This window comes from Zalophus californianus, chromosome 11 (genome assembly GCF_009762305.2).
Source record: "Zalophus californianus isolate mZalCal1 chromosome 11, mZalCal1.pri.v2, whole genome shotgun sequence".
Lineage (NCBI taxonomy): Eukaryota > Metazoa > Chordata > Mammalia > Carnivora > Otariidae > Zalophus > Zalophus californianus.
The window spans coordinates 102,695,035-102,715,755 of record NC_045605.1 but is presented as its reverse complement, the minus strand read 5'-3'; the positions used below and the strand labels follow the sequence as shown (position 1 = coordinate 102,715,755).

General features: G+C 35.9%; 1 protein-coding gene across 3 annotated transcripts in view; it reads right to left on the bottom strand.

Moving 5' to 3' along the window:
* Positions 1-3,665: 3,665 nt before the first annotated feature.
* Positions 3,666-20,721, bottom strand: part of LOC113915014 (membrane-spanning 4-domains subfamily A member 15-like) — a 67,691-nt gene continuing 50,635 nt past the window's right edge. For all 3 annotated transcript variants that reach the window (XR_003517570.2, XR_003517572.2, XR_003517571.1), the window contains 4 exons: positions 18,098-18,154; positions 8,886-9,005; positions 6,575-6,695; positions 3,666-3,827 (listed from right to left, as the gene is read on the bottom strand). The gene's annotated coding sequence lies outside the window, so the exon portion shown is untranslated. The remainder of the gene's footprint in view (positions 3,828-6,574; positions 6,696-8,885; positions 9,006-18,097; positions 18,155-20,721) is intronic.

The following is a 20,721-nucleotide window of genomic DNA, read 5'->3' as shown; positions in this document are numbered from 1 at the left end:
GGTCAACTAATCTTCAACAAAGCAGGAAAGAATGTCCAATGGAAAAAGGACAGTCTCTCCAAAAATGGTATGGGGAAAATTGGACCATTTCCTTACACTATAAACAAAAATAGACTCAAAATGGATGAAAGTCCTAAATGTGAGACAGGAATCCATCAAAATCCTTGAGGAGAACACAGGTAGCAACCTCTTTGACCTCAGCCTCAGCAACTTCTTCCTAGAAACATTGCCAAAGGCAAGGGAAGCAAGGGCAAAAATGAACTATTGGAACTTCGTCAAGATAAAAAGCTTTTGGACAGCAAAAGAAACAGTCAACAAAACCAAAGACAACAGACAGAATGGGAGAGGATATTTGCAAATGACATATCAGATAAAGGGCTAGTATCTAAAATCTATAAAGAACTTATCAAATTCAACACCCAAAGAACAAATAATCCAGTCAAGAAATGGGCAGAAGACATGAACAGACATTTCTGCAAAGAAGACATCCAAATGGCCAACAGACACGTGAAAAAGTGCTCCACATCACTTGGCATCAGGGAAATCCAAATCAAAACCTCAATGAGATACCACCTCATACCAGTTGGAATGGCTAAAATTAACAAGTCAGGAAACAACAGATGTTGGAGGGGATGCTGAGAAAGGGGAACCCTCCTACACTGTTGGCGAGAAGGCAAGCTGGGGCAGCCACTCTGGAAAACAGTAGGGAGGTTCCTCAAAAAGTTGAAAATAGAGCTACCCTATGACCCAGCAATTGCACTACTGGGTATTTATCCCAAAGATAAATGAAGTGATCCAAAGGGGCACCTGCACCCCAATGTTTATAGCAGCAATGTCCACAATAGCCAAACTATGGAAAGAGACTAGATGTGCATCAACAGATGAATGGATAAAGAAGGTGTTGTGTATATATATACAATGGAACATTATGCAGCCATCAAAAACTTGAAATCTTGCCATTTGCAATGACGTGGATGGAACTAGAGGGTATTATGCTAAGCAAAATAAGTCAATCAGAGAAAGACAAGTATCATATGATCTCACTGATATGAGGAATTTGAGAAACAAGCCAGAAGATCATAGGCGAAGGGAGGGAAAAATGAAACAAGATGAACCCAGAGAGGGAGACAAATCATAAGAGACTCTTAATCTCAGGAATCAAACTGAGGGTTGCTGGAGTGGTGGGGGTGGGAGGATGGGGTGGCTGCGTGATGGACACTGGGGAGGGTATGTGCTATGGTGAGCGCTGTGAACTGTGTAAGACTGATGAATCACAGACCTGTATCCCTGAACTTATATGTTAATAAAAAAAATAAAATGTCTTAAAAATTAAAAAAATATGTATACAAAAGAACACCATGCATTTTAAAAAATGGTTACAAACTAAAAGCTTATACATTAAACAGAAGGCAGTGGTTCTTCGTGAGGGGAGACAACTGAGAGTGGAGTGTAGAGATGAAAGAAAATATTTAATAAAAAAGGGGTAGGAATTATCTAGTGATGTAATTACAGTAAAATGTTTTATAAGGTTCATATTGTGATAAAACTATATGGTCCCCTGTGATTTATGGTTAGGGTATTAGGCATAAAGGATGCCATAACTCCATGGACCTTCTGGAAAACTAAAGGCTACACTGTTATTAAGAGAAGGTTTGGTGTTAAGCCAGTGGGCACTAATTTATACAATCTCAATAAAAATATGGATAATTGAAACATGCCTTCTCCTTAGTAGCAGGCTATGCAAAGTTCAGGTGTTCATTGAGGAGAAATCACACAGAAGTAATGTATTTAGAATACAATATGTTTAGCACTATTGTGGACCCCAAAAAAGACTACTCAGGCTATGGGATGCTTATACTTTATGCTAAGTTTACTCTTATTAATGAAATAATGATTCCCTTAAGTCAGGATTTAAAATATTACCCCATCAACATTGTGCTTCCTCCCTGCCTCAATCTTGTTATGATTAGGACTACTTTGGAGGACTTATCCCTGTCCCTATCCCTATTCCTCCTTCCCTCTGTCCTCCCTCCTTCCCCCCGTCCCTCCCTTCCTTCCTCCCTCCCTCCTTTTTTTTTTCTTTTTTTCATGTGGAATTTAAGCACATGTTATTACTTCATATTCAGGCAAGACTCATTGCAATAATTCCTCTGTCTAAGCTTTAAGAACTCTGTTTCTTTACAACTTATTTCTGGAAAACAGAATAAGGTACTGCTAGCTCTAAGTTTTCATTCTGATCTGGTGTTTGTAGCAACCACTGTGTTTGAGCCATTAAAGCTTTGATGCTGTTGCCACCTTCTTTCCAGACTGAAGAAAGTCTTTTTAAGGGGATGGGCTAAATCAGTGCTTTTTTCCCAAGTCCATCTGGTCATGAGTGTCTGTGACACTTGGGATCACCAGTGGATCTGTAAATCCTGAATACTAAGAAAAACAGACTCTGGACTCTTCCATAGGCAGCACAACCCACATGAAGGAAAATGTTTCTTTGGCCCCCCAGTTTTGAGAAAAATCATTGTTTCCTGTCAAAAACAAAAGAAGTACTCACATTCTCTTCCTGGAGATCAGTGTGTCTTTAAGCTCCGAAACTTTTCTGTATCATGGTTAAAGCACAAATTCTTCACAACTCAGATGTGCAACTTGTAAAGTACAATTCTGTTAATTGATCCTTTGGCTTAAGGGATGTTAGATATGACTTTGTGTTTTGGAAAGACACTGGCAAGACAGAATTGGCCCCTCACATGGTGTATATTAGTCTAAGAACAGAGGGATGAATTAATAAAGTAAATGCCTAGGAAGCATAAAATTCATATCCATGTTAAATATAAACATGCTCAATACTCTACTGGGGGAATGACTTCAAGCTAGAAGTTTTTGTTCCAAACGTTTATTTTCCTCCAAATTTATGGTGTTCTCTGTAATGTTGTGAAAAGTCTTTGCTTCCCTTTTCCCAAGTGTTGAGATTCAAAAAGCCAACCCTCAACCAGAGACTAATCTTTATCTCCTCAATGCCTTGTATGTTGATTTAGTTTTGTAGGTATTTATGTTAATGTTCCTCAGATGTATACATTTTTTATCTTCATTTTACCACTTGAAAATCCAGTTGTTTTACACAACTGTGTGGTGGTCAAGATTATCTGCAAGAGCAAGTAGGTTTCTGGGGAAATCTTGTTTGGTGGGTGAAGGATCCATTGAGGGTTTCTCATGAGTTTTTTTAAACCTGTATTCTGATCCATTAAACTTAAACTTGGAAATGGGAAAGTTTTGATGTCACCACCAGCCACAAGGACTACAGAAATCTTTACTGGTTGCATTCCCATTTTTCTTTTAAAGAGCTTTTTAAGGAGCTGAGAAAGCCCCCTTTCTGGTCTTACCTGGGGTTTTGATTGCTGAAAGTTATTTGTTCACTTTCTCTTTCTTCCTCTGGACAGAATCTGATGGGGTCTTCTAAATGCATCTCTTTTTCACTTTGGGACTCCTGTTGGGGGAAGGTCCTGGGCACACCTTGGGCAGCAGCCCCTTGGGTTTTCTTGAAATAAAGAAGTAAAATAATTCCTTAACTCAAGACAACCAGATCCAAATGGAGAAAACTTTACACTCAACATCCCCCATACAGAAAATATAACCAGAGTCATTCATTTTAATTTTTATTTACAGAACTGGGAAAAAGAAACATTGGACAAACTTTACTAAAATGTGTTTCTAGAAATTGCTTGAACAAAATGATGATGCTCTTCCTTCATTCACCATTAAAATTTTTCATTCTGGACTGAGGCCATGATGGTTCTCTTCTTTAATATGTAATAAAAGGATTCTCTTGTATCATGAACCTGAGATAAGTGGAGTGTTAGTAAATTGATCATTAATGCATTTTTAAAAGTGGTCTTATTCTATCTATGTCATTGAATTTTTCTACTAAATGACTTTCCAAAATCTTCCCAGTTAAACACCTACTCTGACTTGGTAGTGGACTCAGAGACATAGCATTCAAGGACTCAGAGAAAGGACACAATCAGGTTGAAATAAACATTACTGACTTTGGCATATTTTCTTTTCTACTCTTCTCTCAGATTCTTCTTCTTTTTTTTTAAAAAGATTTTATTTATTTATCTGAGAGAGAGAGAGACAGAGAGAGAAGGAGAGCACAGGCGAAGAGGGAGAAGCAGACCCCTCATTGAGCAAAGAACCCCACATGGGGCTCAATCCCTGGAGCCTGAGATAATCACCCGAGCTAAAGGTAGCCACTTAACTGACTGAACCACCCAGGCCTCTCTCAGGCCTCTGTCAGGTTATTCTTGAATAAGAATATTAATTCTTGGACTCTGAGAGATACCACACTTCTTGAATCATCTCTTCTCTGGGCAGACAAGTCATATCTGAAAAACTGATTGAAGAGGACTGTCTATGTCAGACCACAGGATTTTGAGTGGACATTTTGGAAGGGATGTTAATAGGAATATTCTCACCATTCAGGACTCTCCTCCCCCTACTTCCAACAACACATTTGCTTTTGGTGTTTTTTTCTTTTCTTTTTTTTTTTTTTTTAGTTTAGAAACTAATGACCAAGATTCATAAACACTAAACACCTAGACTAAACATACATGAATGTTTAGTTTTCTAGTGAAACTAATAAAATTTAAACTTACGAATTTAATGCTATGCTTAATGGTTACTATGTTAGGAAAGAATTTAGAATACATTTAAAGTAGGTTATTACTTCATTATAATTAACATAAAATTCTATTTTATCCAGTGTCATTTGTTGTGGTGTAACTATAAGTGATATACAAAACACAATTTCATATTCAAAGTTTTCTTGATCCCTCTCTTCTCCTTGTTTGCCACTTTCCATTCTCTATTGATCCTCTCCTTCCAGAAGGTCAAGACTTAGGAACCCACAGACTGAAATTTGCTGGAAGACTTGGGCATTTGTTGTTGCTGTGTATATGCTGTTTGTTTTGCTTTTGGCAAGAGCATTATTTCTGTCTTTGACTATTTGAGTGATGATTTTAGAGACTACTTTTAATTATTCCAGCCACAAAAATAAATGATAATTATATGATATCAAATAGAGGTGCTAATTTTTGCTTCAATGGCAATCACATTACAGTACCTAAATGTATTAAATCAACATATTGTCCATCTAACTTTACAAAACGTTATATGTCAAAATTTTAATTAAAAAAAAGGGCACCATCACCCATCACTTGATTTCTCTGGCGTTGAAAGCTACTTTCAAATTGAAATGACCAGAGAATCCTTCTGACACAATATCTTAACCATTTTTCAATTCTGTCTTCCTTTTCTCCATCCCATTCCCCCAGTCTAGTTGAGGCAGATATCATGTATAGTGTGAAAGCTTGGTACACTAGCACAACATGTGGCTACTCAGACTAATTTCCTCTCACTCATTCCCTCCAAACACTGGGATTCAGCCTCATCAAGCTCCTTACCTTATTTAGATTTTCCTCTCCTTATGAACACTTTAAAAATTAAATCATTTCCGTTTTGAAGTAACTTGATATATTTGGTAAATGTAGATAGGGAAATAAAATGATAAGATGTTGACATTTGTTTCTTGGGTAGGGACTCAGCTATTTCCCCCTTTTCCTTGATGTTTGGAGGCTGCATCTTCATTTACACAGCAAAAAATACTTTCTCTTATCAGAATGTGTGGATTGAATTTCATTCCAGAGAACATGGAGCCTTGAGATCCAAGATCTCTTGCTCACTGATGGCTTTCAAATTAAGTTATCTAAATCCTTATCTTCACTGTTAATAATTTTTCCAGCCATATGCTAAGTGTCCCTTTGGAAATTTTCCTTTCTATCAGGTTATTTTAATATGTATCACTCAAACTCCAGAGGTCTTGGGTGGGGTTTGGTAAATGCTGAGAACCCAGGGTTTACTCCTTCTATTCCAGGTGCCCATATACACCTCTGACCTGAGGCTCCCTGCACTTCTTTCATTTCCTTACCCAATTTCAGTTCTTTATTTCCATTCCTTCTCTCCTATCAGATCAAAGAATAACCCACTTTCAAACAGTTGTGAATGAGTTTTAATGCCATGGCTGCTGTTGGCCTATTTCCCAGGACATGCTTGGAAAACTATTTGGGCATCATTTGTTTCTTCCGAGACCAGTGGTGTTTGATAATAGGATGTGTCATGACCCATTTCTCCTTCCTCCCAACATCGTTGATCTTCTTGCTGCTTCAAGGCTCCCAGAACCGAAGGATCTAAAGTTTACTTGATAACTAGAGGCCGGAGACCTAGTGGATTGATTTCCATAGGATTACCCTTCAAATGACATAGACCTGAGCCAGAAAATGATATATCTCTTACTGTATTTTCTTATGAGGATATGGACATATATCCCTTTAATCTTAAAATTTTATCTTGAGAGATTTACCTACATTTTGCACATAGACATATGCTGTCTAAACTGTTTGAGCTCATATTCAGTGTGTAGAGGCAACACTAAAAACAATTACTACTGAAACTTTAATCTTTTTAGCATGGGTTCATAACAGAAGCCAATATAGTACTTCCTAATTCATCAGAGAAATTAAATACTCACATTATATGAGATTGTTGCCATGATATAATGCTTGGTTCCCCCAATTGATCACTATATTTGCCAGGAAGAACTCCAACATAGAGAAGAGCCACAAATACCCAGAAAGCATCATTCCACTTTGCTAAATACAAAAAGAAAATCTACATTCCTCACAGATCTTTATACTTCTCAAATCTTTAGCATCATAAAGATAATATAAAATTGCAAGCTGTTTAGAAAATAGAAAAGAAAACTTTATCTATAATATCTCACCATCTTAATAATACAACTGTGATGATTTTTACTTGTTTACATGATAATAATTTTAACAACAGACATTTAGTGAGCACTTACTATATGGCTAGGCATTTGTGCTGAATGTTTTATATACATTATCTTATTGAGTCCACTCAACATTTTGTGGCAGGTGGCATTATTATTCTTATGTTAGAGTAGAGGAAAATGCACTTGGGATGGTAAAAACAACAATGTTAATATTACCGAATGTTAGAGTTGCTCAGAACTTGCTTCCAGGTCCCCCTTCTTTTCTTACCCCACTCTTGGTCTTAGACTCTTGTGGATCTTTCATTTGAGTTCCGACAGACTTCTAGCTTCATGATCTCTGTTTTCTCCTACATGTATTTCTATAATACTGTTATACTTGTAAAAGGTATATTCTATTCATCTCATTTAAAATCAAGTGCTATTTTACATTTATATATAATCTTTATAATTATAATACTTAACATCTACATAACATTTAAGTGGAAATATAATTTATTTAAGTTTGCTACACAGTTTTGGTTCATGTAACTCTTTCCATCTTTCAGAAGATTAAAATGGATTTCCAGAAACCTGGCTTATGGTAAATACTACCAGTATGGTATTTTCCTGTATCAGTTGTGAAAGAAAGCTTTCAGGGGTAAACATTTGACAACTCATACTAGAGCTTTTTCTATGTCCTGTCTGTCCCTACAGGGTTTTGGTTCTTACAATAATAATATTGTATATTACAATATACAATAATATACCTCTATAATAGTTTTAGGTATGAAAAGCCACCAGACCTCAAAACATTCTTGTCTTCAATTTTCTTGATAGGGTCTGGGCACAATGACTAACATAATGGACTTCCAGGGGGTGTGGCGGGCTGACCTCTGAGTGTACCGTGCTCTACATCTTTGCTCCAGATCTTTTGCGCTTGTGCACATGCAAGTGGTACCTTCTAAGACCTATCAGCCAGGTGCTCAAACACTTATTTTAAAATGTTCTTATTTATTCCTATTACCTGTAAAAACAGAACCTCTGTGTATGTACTGAACTGACATATATGTCAGCAGGACATTGAAAAAGAAATATAAACACTTGATAGGCCCCAGGTAGAATTCTTAAGGACTTGTTCCTACTCCTTAAGGCATACAATACACATGGTGTCGTAAAATGAAAATCAAGCCCTAAGATGACAAAAATGCTAACAATGTTTGTGATAGTGAAAATCCTGGACTGTGATTATTTGCCTTGACTATCCTGTCATCTTGAAAATTTGCTGAAAAAGAATCAGATTGCTTTTTTTGGTCCTAATTTCACCAGGTCTTTGAAATCCTGAAGTGCTAGTGTACTAATACAAATACTCCCATAGCTTTAAGAAACTGGGAACCCCATGCAAATTTAACCAATGATCAGTATGTTGGCCTTTCTTCCATTTCAATTTATGTATCCAGTATATTTAGTTTAAAATCAAATGGTTAGTGCTGTGTCAAGAAAGTGTGAATTTATGGCATATTCAGGGGACTTCGGACTTATCTGATTATTGTGTCTAGAGAATTTCTGATTATCAGTTCTCAGGAATGTTTTATATGCTAATCTGGAATACTATCAGAGGAATGTTTAATAAAGAACATTCATTCATTCAATTAACTAATTGAATGAATTAACATTCAATTTATTAGACATTTATTAACTTCCAGGCTTTGTAATAGGCACTGGGGAGACATAGATATCTAGGACATTGAGTCAATGAGCCTATCAATCTCAGATTTATCCTTATAAGATATCTACTTATTTAAGGTCTTTGTGTTTTCACCAGTATCCTTCATCTGAATCTTATTAATGTAGAGATGAGTTATTTTACTAGATTTCTTGAGTTTTTGGTGGTCATAGGTTTAGAGACCTATTCAGTGATTTGAATCCATATTTGTGGTCATACCAAATGTGAATAATTTCTACTACCTCCACATTTGTCCAAAACCAAAATAATTCTCAGTTCATTTACAAACAAACTTAACGTGTAAGTCTCTAATTGTGAAAAAAAATTATAAAATCTTGTATTTACCTGTATCCATACAATTTTTTCTTGTTTCATTAAAAAGAATATAATTTCAAATCCAATTAGAAATAGGCCAATCACTGCAAGGCAAGAACTGTAGGTATTTGTCTTTATGGTGCACCTCAACTGGAATAGATACAAAATGTCAACTAGTCATATGTGGAACAAACAAGTTGAAATGAAGTTAGTTTGCATTACTGGCAAGTATGTTAAAGTGGATGATTTATTATAATTTCTAACCTTTCCAGAATCTCAGGTTACTCTATGGGTTCCCTAATCTCCAAATTTACCAGGATCCAAATAGGAGTATTTTTCCGATGTTGCATGCATGCATTTCATTCACTCCTTCAATACAAAATTCTTTTTTTTCTTTAATTTTTTATTGTTATGTTAATCACCATATATTACATCATTTGTTTTGGTGTAGTGTTCCATGATTCATTGTTTGTGCATAACACCCAGTGCTCCATGCAGAATGTGCCCTCTTTAATACCCATCACCAGGCTAACCCATCCCCCTACCCTCCTCCCCTCTAGAACCCTCAGCTTGTTTTTCAGAGTCCATCATCTCTCCTGGTTCATCTTCAATACAAAATTCTTAAATGCTAAATCATAATAGTGATTGGTAATTTAATATTTGTCTAGATAATGCAAAGACCTTAGACCATTTCCCTCTACCTCTATTTCAGCCTATACGTTATTTTTGTGTTTTTCAGTCTCTTTGTATATTTTGGAATTTACAAAATGCTATTTTTAGTATTGTATAGAGTCCTTATTCATTTATATATACCTACATATCTGCCAATTTCTTTTATTTTCATCATCAATGACAAAACATTTTAAATAAATTAAACCTTGGCACTTGTGATGAACACTGGGTGTTGTATGTAAATGATGAATCACTAAATTCTACTCCTGAAATGAATATTAAACTATATGTTAACTAATTGGAATTCAAATAAAAACTTGAAACAAACAAACAAAAACCAATATACCTTCATCATAGGTAAAACAAAACTAATTAATTAATTAATTAAGCCCATAAATGTAAAATGACATTTTTTTTTAAAAGTAGGCCCATGCCCAATGTGGAGTCCAATGTTGGCCTTGAACTTATGACCCTGAGATCAAGACCTGAGCTGAAATCAAGAATCAGATGTTTGACTGAGCCACCCAGGTGCCCCAAATGAAAATTTTAAAATCCTGTAAAGATTTCCATTTCTAGCAATGAGGTAAATTTTGAATTATAAAAATTATACAGGTGTATTGTATAAATTTTTAAATATAATTATAATTAACTATACATGTATAATACAATGTGTATTAATTATTCTTTTTGATTTCATTCATTCAGCACTGTCAGATTCATTCTTATTGTAGTGTACTCACTATTGTTTGTTCCTTTTTATTACAATACAGTAGTATTGTATTTACATGCCACAATTTAGTAAGTCATATAATATTTACCTTTAGAAAGAAGAGAGGGTAAAATTTCTGAAAGAGGACATGAAGGGGGCTTCTGATATGTTTGATTTCAAAGGGAGTTCCTTGGGCATTCACTCTGATAATTCATTGATACAGATATTTATGTTTTGTATGTTTTCTGCATTTGTGTTAAATTTCAACTTAACAGTTTGAAAACAAAAAATAAATTATTCAACTTCAGGAAACACTGGTTAGAATTTTTTGGGAAAAATTATATTGGAAATTGTAAAATATTTTAACGAATAATGCTGAAATTACCACATATTAAATTTTGAGAGATGCAACAGATCTGATGAAGCATCAGTCTGATAAAGCTATAAAAATAGCAAACAAAATCCAGAGAAAATAGAGAAGGAAATATAAAGACAAAAATAGAAAGTAATGCCACAGAAAACAAACATACATGAAAGAGGATTAAAAACCCAAAATGTGGTTCTTTGAGATAATAAACTTAATGTAACCATAGTGTGATTGGCTAAGAAAAATAGAAGACAAAATAATCAATATCAGAAATATAAAAAAATAAGATCCTGTGGACCTCAAAACATTGAGGAGATTTATGCTTTTAGTATGATGAAAAAACTATGGCAGCCTAATGTTTCTTCTGACAACAGCTAGAAAAACAACATACAATACCACAAGTATTTCATCTATGTAATAGCATGAGAAAAGCATCAGTGCTGAGGCACTGAAGAACATACAGGGGTGAAGAATGCTGAGAAAGAAGACCACAGAATGGTGAGCAGATGTTCTACAGATAATTTTTCCTTGGGAGCATTTGTTAGGGCAAGAGGCTGAGGTTTCAGATTTTGCCTGAGCAGAAGGTTATTGCTAGAGGAGAGAGGAATTGTCATAATTTCTGGTGTTCTTGCAGGCTGGAAAGATAAAATTGTAAACCTGAGGAGACAAGCTTCTGTGGGAAAGAGAGGGCCAAAGAAATGAGTCAGCTATATGACCAATTATTCTATTAAGATGCTGGTCAGATTTTGAAGTTTTGCTGGTCAGTAGGCTAAGTAAGAAGAAAGCATCTGAAAAGCAGAGAATTTTTGGTCACGTAATTATGCTGTGGAAACATGGATCAGGACTTCTAAGGGACAGTTTCTTGTAAACATATCAGGTTCTCAATTGCAAGGCCTGGAGGGCTCTATGACATCAGTAGAAGATGCATGAGAGGTGTATATATTCTTATCCATACTGCCATCCAGCCTCAGTCCTGGTTTATCAGCTGAGGGGAGGAATGGGTGAACCCTTTCTGGAAGACCGAACATCAGCTGACATTGCTATACTTTTCTATACACAATTTCTGGCACTCAATCAAAAATTACTAGATAAGTTAAAAAACAGGATCATATTTTTTTAAAAGACTGGAAAAGTCAATAAAAATAGTCTCATAAATAATCCAGTTATTGGGATTATTGATACAATTCAAAAATAACTATTAATATGTTCAAGAAAATAAAAACAAATGGAGCAGAAAGATGAACAGATAGAGAATTTCACAGAAGAAATAGAATCTAAAAGCAGAATTGAATGGCTCTAGATTTGAAGAATACTAACTGAAAGTGAGAACTCCATAACTGCATATTAGACACAGAAGCAACCTGGAGGGAAGGGCAATAGAAAATGATGAAATAAAAATAGAGTGAGAAAAAATGAAAGAAAAAGGAAAAAACCTGTGAGAAACATGTGGGCATAGTGAAAATATTTAACCTACATTTAGCTGGAGTCCCAAAAGTAGAGAAGGGGAAAGCAATCTGGCAAAAGCAATATTTGAAGAGAAAAAGGCCACCAATTTTCCAAAGTTGGTGAAAAGTATCAATTCAGATTCAACCCCTTATAGACAGACACATACATTTGGCTAATCCAAGATAATATGAATACAAAACAAAGTACATCCAGTTACATCATAGTGAATTTGTTGGAAACTGAAGGTAAAGGGAACTTGTAAAAGCAGTGGGAGAAAAACAGAGACATCATGTTAAAGGGGCATAGCTAAGGCTCCCAGAAACTTCATAATGTCAAAAATTGAAGCTGGAACACAATAAAATGACATTTAAAAAATGCCAAAATAAAATAAAATGTCAACCTAAAATCCACATGCAATGAAAGAATCTTTCAAAGCAAAAGCAGTGTAAGGTTGTTTTCAGACTAACAAATGCTGAGAGAATTTATTGTACAGGACGTTTGTGCTGGAAGAACTAATAGTAAGGGGAGTTTCTCAGCCAGAGGGAAGAGAATTCCAAGCTGAAATGATGAAATGCAAGAAGAAATGAAAAGAAACAAAGGGTAGATAAGTGAATCTGTCTAAATAAATAGGACGTGTTACTCTACTTTGTTTGGCTGGGTTCATGGAGTGCTTGCACATTATCTTACCCTAAATCAGGACCTTGCTGCTCACCCTCTGTCTTCTGATTTTTCCCCAGCCTTTGTAGCCTAAGCATTTGTTCCTCCTCTCAGGTCCTCTAAGCAATTTTGGATTCTGAGCTGAGCTGTCTGCGTTCAAAGTTCAACTCTATCATGTACAATCTACATCTAATCTAGGTCTTTAAGAGACAATCTATAAGAACAGAGACTTCGCAGGTAATACAATGGCATTAAATTCATATCTTTCAATAATTACTCTGAATGTAGCTTTTTTTTTATTTAAGATTTTATTTATTTGACAGAGAGAGACACAGAGAGAGGGAATACAAGCAGGGAGAATGGCAGGGAGAGGGAGAAGCAGGCTTCCTGCTGAGCAGGGAGCCCAATGCGGGGCTAGATCCCAGAACCCTGGGATCATGACCTGAGCCGAAGGCAGACCCTTAATGACTGAGCCACCCAGGCGCCCCTACTCTGAATGTAAATGGACTAAATGCTCCAATCAAAAGACATAGGGTATCAGAATGGATTTAAAAAAAAAGACCCATCAATATGCTGCTTACAAGAGACTCATTTTATACCCAAAGACACCTCCAGATTGAAAGTGAGGGGGTAAAGAACCATTTATTATGCTAATGGACATCAAAACAAAGCTGGAGTTGCCATCCTTGTACCAGGAAACTAGATTTTAAACCAAAGATTGTAATAACAGATGAAGAATGACACTATATCATAATAAAAGGGTCTATCCAACAAATTCTAACAATTATAAATATTTATGCCCCTAACTTGGGAGCAGCCAAATATATAACCAATTAATAACAAATTAAAGAAACACATTGATAATAATACAATAATAGCAGGGAATTTAACACCCCACTCACAGCAATGGGCAGATCACCTAAGCAGAAGATCAACAAGGAAACAAGGACTTTGAATGACACACTGGACCAGATGGACTTAACAGATATATTCAAAGCATTTCATCCTAAAACAGCAAAATACACATTCTTCTCGAGTGCATATGGAACATTCTCCAGAATAGATCACGTACTAGGTCACGATTCAGGTCTCAACCAGTACAAAAATATCGAGATCATACCATGCATAGTTTCAGACCACAATGCTATGGAACTTGAAGTCAACTGCAAGAAAAAATTTGGAAGGACCACAAATACATGGAAGTTAAAGAACATCGTACTAAAGAATGAATTGGTCAACCAGGAAATTGAAGAAGAATTTTAAAAATACATGGAAGTAAATGAAAATGAAAACACAACAGTTCAGAACCTTTGGGATGCAGACCTAAGAGGGAAGTATATAGCAATACAGGCCTTCCTCAAGAAGCAAGGAAAGTCTCAAATACACAACCTCATCTCACACCTAAAGGAACTGGAAAAAGAACAGCAAGTAAAGCCTACCTAAATCCAACAGGAGAAGAGAAATAAAGATTAGAGCAGAAGCCAATCACATAGAAATAAAAAAAACAGAACGAGATCACAACCAACACTGAAGACATACAAACAATTAAGAGAATATTATGAGCAATTATATGCCAAAAAAGTAGGCAACCTGAAAGAAAAAGTAAATTCCTAGAAACCCATAAACTACCAAACCTGAAATAGGATGAAATAGAAAAGCTGAACAGATCCACAACCAGCAAAGAAATTGAATCAGTAATCAAAAATCTCCCACCAAACAAGAGTCCAGGGCCAGAGGCCTTCCCAGGGGAATTCTACCAAACATTTAAAGAAGAAATAATACCTATTCTTCTGAAAATGTTTCAAAACATAGAAATGGAAGTAAAACTTCCAAACTCTATGAGGCCAGCATTACCTTGATCCCAAAACCAGACAAAGACCCCACTAAAAAGCAGAATTACAGACCAATATCCCCGATGAACATGGATGCAAAAATTCTCACCAAGATTCTAGCTAATAGCATCCAACAGTACATTAAAAGGATTATTCACCATGAGCAAGTGGTATTTAGTCCTGGGCTGCAGGGGTGGTTCAACATCTGCAAATCAATCAATGTGATACATTACATTAATAAAAGAAAGCACAAGAACCATATTATCCTCTCATTGATGCAGAAAAAGCATTTGACAAAATCCAGCATTCCTTCCAGATAAAAACTCTCGGCTGTGTAAGGATAGAGGGAACATACCTCAATATCATAAAAGCCATATACAAGAGACCCATAGCAAATATCCTCAATGGGCAAGAGCTGAGAGCTTTTCCCCTAAGGTCAGGAACACGACACAGATGTCCACTCTCACCACTGTTGTTCAACATAGTACTAGAAGTTGTAGCCACAGCAATCAGGCAACAAAGAGAAATAGAAGGCATCCAAATCAGCAAAGAAGTAAAACTTTCACTCTTCGAAGACTACATGATACTCTATGTAGAAAACCCAAGTGGTCCACCAGGAAATTGCTAGAACTGATACAGGAATTCAACAAAGTCACAGGATATAAAATCAATGCACAGAAGTCAGTTGCATTTCTATACACTAACAATGAGACAGAAGAAAGAGAAATCAAGGAATTGATCCCATTTACGAAGCACCAAAAACTATAAGATACCTAGAAATAAACCTAACCAAAGAGGCAAAGGATCTGTACTCTGAAAACTATAGAACACTTGGGGGCACCTGGGTGACTCAGTTGCTTGGCTCAGGTCATGATCCCAGGGTCCTAGGATCCAGCCCTGCATCAGGCTCCCTGCTCAGCAGGGAGTCTGCTTATCCCTCTCCCTCTGCCCCTCCCCCCTGCTCCTGCTCTCTTTCTCTCTCACTCTCTCTCAAATAAATAAATAAAATCTTTAAAAAAACCCAAACCATATAACACTAATGAAAGAAATTGAGGAAGACACAAAGAAATGGAAAAATATTCCATACTCATGGATTGGAAGAATAAACATCATTAAAATGTCTATGCTACCCAAAGCAATCTCTACATTCAGTACAGTCCCCATCAGCATTTTTCACAGAGCTGAAACAAACAATCCTGAAATTTGTATGAAACCAGAAAAGACCCTGAATAGCCAAAATAATGTGGAAAGAGAAAACCAAAGCTGGAGGCATCACAGTTCTGGACTTCAAGCTATATTACAAAGCTGTAATCATCAAGACAGTTTGGTAGTGGTGCAAAAACAGACACATAGATCAATGGAAGAGAATAGAGAACCCAGAAATGGACCCTCAACTCTATGGTCAATTAATCTTTGACAAAGCAGGAAAGAATGTCCAGTGGAAAAAAGACAGTCTCTTCAACAAACAGTGTTGGGAAAATTGGACAGTCACATGCAAAAGAATGAAACTGGACCACTTTCTTACACCATACACAAAAATAAACTCAAAATGGATGAAAGACTTAAATGTGAGACAGGAATCCATCAAAATCCTAGGGGAGAACACAGACCGCTACTTCTTTGACCTCAGCCACAGCAATTTCTTGCTAGACACGTCTCCAAAGGCAAGGGAAACAAAAGCAAAAATGAAGTATTGGGACCTCATCAGGATAAAAAGCTTATTTATTTATTTATTTATTTATTTATTTATAATTTTTAAATTTTATTATGTTATGTTCATTACCATACAATACATCATTAGTTTTTGATGTGGTGATCCATGATCCATTGTTTTCGTATAACACCCAGTGCTCCACGAGTTCGTGCCCTCCTTAATACCCATCACTGGGCTAACCCATCCCTCCTCCTCCCTCCTCTCTAAAACCCTGTTTGTTTCTCAGAGTCCATAGTCTCTCATGGTTCATCTCTCCCTCTGATAAACAGCAAAGAAAACAGTCAATATAACTAAAAGGCAACCTACTGACTGGGAGAAGATATTTGCAAATGACATATCAGATAAAGGGCTAGTTTCCAAGATTTGTAAAGAACTTATCAAACTCAACACCCCCCAAACCCCAAATAATCCAGTCAAGAAATGGGCAGAAGACATGACATAAACAGACATTTCTGTGAAGAAGACATCCAAAAGGCCAACAAACACATGAAAAAATGCTCAACATCACTTGGCATCAGGGAAATACAAATCAAAACCACTGAATGGCTAAAATTAACAAGTCAGGAAACAGCAAATGTTGCCAAGGATGTGGAGAAAGGGGAACCCTCTTACACTGTTGATGAGAATGTAAACTGTGGTGGGTGCAGCCACTGTGGAAAATAGTATGGAGTTTCCTCAAAAAGTTAAAAATAGAACTCTGCTATGGCCCAGCAATTGCACTATGAGGTATTTATCCAAAGGATACAAACAGTGATTTGAAGGGGCACATTCATGCCAATGTTTATAGCAGCAATGTCCACAATAGCCAAAATATAGAAGCAGCCCAGATGTCCAATGACAGATGAATGGAAAAAGAAGATATATATATATATACACACACACACACACACACACACACACACACACACACACATATATAGACTGGAATGTTACTCAGCCATCAAAAAGAATGAAATCTTGGCACTTGCAACAATGCGAATGGAACTAGAGGGCATTATGCTAAGTGAAATAAGTCGGTCCGAGAAAGACAAATACCATATGATTTCATTCATACATGGAAGTTAGGAAACAAAATAGATAAACATAGGTGAAGGGAAGGAAAAATAAGGTGAAAACAGAAAGGGAGGCAAACCATAAGAGACTCTTAACCATAGGGAACAAAGTGAGAGTTGCTGGAGGGGAGAGGGTTGGAAGGATGGCGTAACTGGGTGATGGGCATTAAGGAGGGCATGTGATGTGATGAGCACTGGGTGTTATATGCAACTGATGAATCACTGACCTCTACCTCTGAAACTAATAATACAGTTATATGTTAACTAAACTGAATTTCAATAAAAAATAAAAAAAATAAATCTAGGTCTTTAGGGATCGTTGTTGATACTCTTGGTATATAATGTTATCTACCCTGATAGGGTTTGTTGTGAGGTGATAGACAAAAACTCTGAGTGAGGCATGTGGTACATAGAAGCCATTTAAAAAATCTTCACTTATTGTCCTAATCACATTTTTTCTCTCCCACAGCTTCAAGATTCCATTTACACATTTTCTATCATATTTGACATTTAATTTGAAATAAATGACATATCCTATTTAAATTTCCACTTCTGATTTCCTGGTTTGCTTCATGCATTCTGTGTCATTTTAATATTTTATGAAATTAACAAGAATTTTGTTGGAGTACATCCATTTAAAATATATTGTAAAGTATTATAAAGCAATATTTTAGATTTTAGTATTTTGAATAAGTTTTTACTGTTTAAGAGGCAATGATATCCCCTCCTTACCAGTAACCTTGTTTTTGACAAGTTAAATTTTTATCCTTGAAATTTCCTCAATTATTCTTACCAATTTTGGGGAACACATCTTCTCTGCTTCTATTGCAAAAATTCCTGATATGACAAACTGAGAACAAAAAGAGGCACACATAAATTATCTTTGTTATCACACAAGAAATTCCTCTGACAACTTCAGTAACATTTTTAAAAAATTGATAACAAGTTTAAGGAAAGGTCTATAAAATGTAACATCATGTCAACTTCATTAGCTGCTAAATTTAGAATCCATAACAACTTTATTACATTTGAAAATAATTTATAAGTTAGATTTTTTTCACTTCTTCGGATTTCCCAAGTATCCACAATGATTGCTGAGAAAGTATAACTAATAACAAACTAAATGAGTTATTTGTAGATAATTTTCCAAAAACAGAATCATAAGAAACCTTTTAATTTTTCAAAGCAAATGATATTTAATATGGAGATATGAGACCATTTAAATATGTTTGATGAGGTGTGAGATGAAATCCCTGAATTTCTAAAGTTCCTAAAAGTTTTCTGTGCCTCTAGTTCCTTCACTTCTCTGGCAGTGTCCTGGTGGTCTCTGCTTTGTGAGTATAATGCAGTTTTAATGCCAACTACACAGAGTTAGCTCAGACTTCACAGGGTAAGGGCATCGTTCCCAATAAGACTGTGTTCACTTCAGACACCAGCCATAAGCTTGGGGATTTCCAGACCACCTGGACTTCTGACCAACTGGCTACGAATACAAGCTTTCCCATTACCCATCTCAGGTTTGATAATTTGCTAGAGTGACTCATAGAACCCAGGAAAGTGCTATACTTACAATTTTATTAGAAAAGAGAAAAATCAGGGCCAGTTAAATGAAGAGATGCAGAGGGTGTGGTCTAGAATGGTCTGAAGCATGAAGCTTCCATGTCCTCAGCATGCATCACCCTCCTGGCACATCAATGTATATCACCAACCAGGAAACCTACCCGAGCCTCAGTTTCCAGTTTCATTATGGGTTTTCGTTATGTATCCATGGTTGGTCTTTCCGGCATGACCAGCTCCTGAACACTCAGGTATGGTGCAAGGGGCCCAGGAATAACAAAGACACTCTTATCACTTGGAATATTTCCCAGGAACCAGGGAGTCAAAGCCAGCCAAATTCTCTATTATACATCAGAGAGCTATGGATGTCACACTCATTGAAATAAGATAGGGCTCTCTCCCCACTTTTGTATCAATTATTTTTTAGATTCCTCAAAGAGTAATGAGCTTTTAATATTTTTTAAAAGTCCTCTTTCTTGAGGAACCTGAGCTAATTTCTTTCTCTTTTTCTTTTCTCTTCTTTTCTTTTCCTTTCCTTCCTCCCCCCCTTTTTTTTTGCTCATCCAAAGAGCAATTGAAGTTTGAAATGAATTTGGTTGAAACACCAAAATTCCTTTTGTAGTTCTATGGTAGCCCCTGGAAAAATCACCTAGTAATAAATCCATGGTTTTCTATTAAAGAGATAGAGGGAGGTAACCGTTATTGGATTAATATTATACTTCTATTTAGGATGGAATAAAGGAATATTTTTTAACATGATTTATGGCATGGAGGATAGTTACAATTTTACTGGTTTCATTTAAGAACTTCTTGTTGATTTATTTTTAAAAATTTTTTATTTAAATTCAACTTAGTTAACATATACTGTATTATTAGTTTCAGGGGTGGAATTTAGTGATTCATCAGTTGCATAGAACATCCAGTGCTCATTACATCATGTGCCCTCCTTAATGCCCATCACCCAGTTACCTCATTCCCCCCACCCACCTCCCCTCCAGCAACCCTCAGTTTGTTCCCATAGTTAAGAGTCTCTTATGGTTTACTTCCCTCTCTGTTTTCAACTTATTTTATTTTTCCTTCCCTTCACCTATGTTTATCTATTTTGTTTCTTAAATTCCATGTACGAATGAAATCGTATTTGTCTCCCTCTGACTGACTTATTTTACTTGGCATAATATCTTCTAGTTCCATCCAGGTCATTGCAAGTTATCTGTATTTTTAAGAGTCCTTGTCTTTTACAGATGCATGCTGAAATATTTACAAATAAAATTATGTGATGTCTAGGAATTGCTTCAAAATAATCTGAGTAAAATAGGGAGAGTGAATGGAAGAATGGATGAAGCAAGACTAAATATGAGCTGATAATGGATACCAAAGTGTCAATATACTATTCTGCTTTTAAATGTTTGAAACTTTCCATAATAAAAGGCTTGGCATGCTAAAAAAATGAACTTCTTGTTGAGTGCATGAGCTTTTATTACTAGAAAACACACATTGTTATAGCGAATCCACCCACATGAATGTTTAATAGACTGCTATTGAAAACTATTTTATTAACAGAATATAGCATTTAAAAATAATTTAATCTGCAGTTTAATTTTTGAAATGTAAGAATCACACCCAAAAGTCACCTATCCTGAATATTTTATTATTATCTGGCATTGGTTGGAAAGACAGTTGTTTCTGAAAATCTTTTGCACAGTGAAGGAAACCATCAATAAAACAAAAAGCCTACTAAATGGGAGAAGATATTTGCAAATGATAAATACGACGAGGAGCTAATATCCAAAATATATAAAGAACTTGTACAACTCAACACCAAAAACCAAGTAATCCAATTAAAAATGGGCAGAAGACATG